The sequence below is a fragment of the Chrysochloris asiatica genome, unplaced genomic scaffold (assembly GCF_000296735.1).
Source record: "Chrysochloris asiatica unplaced genomic scaffold, ChrAsi1.0 scaffold00184, whole genome shotgun sequence".
NCBI lineage: Eukaryota > Metazoa > Chordata > Mammalia > Afrosoricida > Chrysochloridae > Chrysochloris > Chrysochloris asiatica.
Genome location: NW_006408702.1, coordinates 2,867,051 through 2,869,929, shown reverse-complemented (window position 1 = coordinate 2,869,929; position 2,879 = coordinate 2,867,051). Strand labels below are relative to the sequence as shown.

General features: G+C 43.1%; 1 pseudogene; it reads left to right on the top strand.

Moving 5' to 3' along the window:
- The first annotated feature begins 1,646 nt into the window (after positions 1–1,646).
- LOC102831663 overlaps positions 1,647–2,879 on the top strand; it is a 10,631-nt pseudogene continuing 9,398 nt past the window's right edge.

The window sequence follows — 2,879 nt, the reverse complement described above, 5'->3', positions numbered from 1 at the left end:
TCTTTTTCTAGGCTGACTTAAATTTACTCTTACAATTTACCAGGAGTAGAATTAGGGCTACCAGTTAAAGGAAAGGAAGTACATTTTGAGTGTCATTTTGAGAGATTATATTCATTCGTATAGGTTACAAGTTTAGAGTCAATGAAGATTTAGGGGAAAATGTATGATAGGATGCAAATGGGAGACCGAAGCCATGAAATACACCCCTAAACCTGTGAATTTACTATGATAGGAAGCCATGTGACCCCCATGTACGCCACAACCTGAGGGTGTCTCTGGAGTCCCTGTGAGGAATACCATGAGCCCTTTGGTAAAATGCAGAAGTCCCTGGTGGGGGAAGCAGTTAAAATGCTCGGCTGCTAACTAAAAGTCAGTGATTTGAGTTCACTCAAAGGTCCTCAGAAAAAAGGCCTATGGTCTTCTTTCAAGAAATCCGTCATTGAAAACCATGTGGATCCCAGTTCTACTTGGACACACATACATGGGGTTAATATGAGTCTGGGTCAACTGGATGGTAACAGATTTGGTTTCAGTTTTTATTTGGTGTAGCACAAAAGGGCATTACCTATAGCACTGAGTGGGTTTGTTGTTGTTGTTGTTAAGTGCCGTTGAGTTGGTTCCGAATCATAGCGACCCTCTATGGGGTTTCCTAGGATCCGCCGTTGGGTTGGAACTGCTGACCTTGTGGTTTGCAGCCCAGTGCCACACCAGAAGTCAGGGAAATGTACAAACCAGACAGACAAACACTTCAGAGGAGATGAGCTTGTTTTCCTGTGGGACATTGCCTCCAGCAGACAGGTCTTCAGAGTGGTCATGCTCAGCCTCTTGGTTTTTTTTTTTCCCATGTGGCCACTGTAGAGGTCAAGCGCTTCCCCAACAGTTCAACACCCTGAGATGCCTCCCTCCTCTGCCAAGTGTCTCAAAGGTAAAGCATTGCTTCCAATCAATCAGAAACATGACTTATAAAAACCCAACGTGTTTTATGAATATTCACACACAACCTATAAAACTGTGACTTTAGCTCTGAAGGCTTCCTGAGTAATGGGTTTTGACTTGTTCCCCCAAGTCTTCTTACAGTGACTCAATCTAATGAAAATGATATAATTCTCGAGGGATTCATTTCTTCCACTGCCCATACCATTTGTCATTTTCCACCCCATCCCAATGTGGTAGGTCTTTTTCAGTTGTTTCCCTTGGCTGGTTGTTTTCCTCATCTTACGTGCCAGTCCTTGGGTATGCATTCTTTCTCTAGATGCATCACCAAGTCAGATTGCTGTAGTGAGCTTCTCCTTCTCCCTGGGTACTTATTTATTTAGGTATAAGGGAAAATGACAAATGTGTTTTGTATTACATGCTATCAACTATGGAGGGCTGCAGTCTCACCAGGCGGAGGGATGTTTTCCATTAAAGCCACTCCATTACCCTGTGAGTCAGGCAGCTGGTGGTGGGAACACTGTGGGTCTCCTCAGTCAAGTCAGTTCAGAGTATATTACCTACTCTTTTCCTCTGATACCTCTTCTTTTACGTGTCTTTCTCTCTCTCTCTCTCTCTCTTTCTTTCTACTACTTCTTTTCTTCTTTAGAGCAAACACAGCTGTCTATAGTTTTCAGAGCAACTTGTTCATGGCGTTGAGACAATAAGTACTGATGTCAGTGTGCTCTAGTAATAATCAAACGACCAAGCCCACTGCCATCGAGTCTATCCCGATACAGGATTTCCATGACTGGAAATCTTCAGCCTCTCCCTTCCTCCTTCAGAGTGACAGGTGAGTTTAAACTGCTGTCCTTGTGGTTAGCAGTCCAATGCTGAGCCCACACCTAGTAATGCCCTCCTTCCAAAGAAACCACATCCATAGCCGTCAAGATGTTTCCAACTCATAGTGACCCAATAGGACAGACTTGTTAAGTGCCAAGTTGGTTCCCACGCTTAGTGATCCGACATAGGACAGAGTACAACTACTCAATAGTGTTTCTTGAGGGTGTAATCTTTACAGAAGTAGCCTGCCTCATCTTTCTCCTGCGGAGTGGCAGGTGGGTTAGAACCACTGACATTTCAGTTAGCAACTCAGTGCTTAACCCACTGCACCACAAGGACTCCTTCAGTAATAATAATACTTTACAGTAATTACTATTCTTTCATAATTATTAGCCCCCCAAAATCAGGTGTTCTCATGCTGAATGGAGTCCTGGTGTGGCGCTGTGGGTTAATGCATCAGAGTGCAAAGCAGTTTGAACTGCAAGGTCGGCGGTTCAAGCTCACCAGCTGCTCCTTGGAAACTCTATACAGGGTCACTATGGGTCAGAATCAACTCAACGGCACTTAACAACAGCAACAACAATGCTGAATGGAGTCCTGGTGTAGTGCTGCGGGTTAATGCGTTGGAATGCAAAGTCTATTTGAACTGAAAGTTCACCTGTTCAAACTCACCAGCTGCTCCTCAGAAACCCTATCCGGGATTGCTATAATTGAGGGTGCTGAGTGTGGGTCGGAACCAACTTGACAGCACCTAACAACAATGCTGAATGGCTTATAATTAAATTTAGTGGTATGTGCTGTGTGTGTGTGTGTGTGTGTGCGTGTGATTAAGAGGGAGAGAGAAATTGAATTAGAGTCTGCATTTACTAGGCAGTCATCAGCTCACAAGATAAAACCCCACTCTCCAGGTAGAACATTATTAAGTATCATCAAATAGCAATAATAAATACTTGCTGGATTTTGTAACACATACAAAGCATTATTTGCTAAGTGATATGTCTTACGTCAATTAGTCCTCACAACTCTATAAGACAGAAATTTTCATTCCCATTTTCCATACAAGGAAACTGAGGCTCACAGAGAAAGTGACTAATTCTTTTTTTTTTCAGCAAAATTTTACTTCC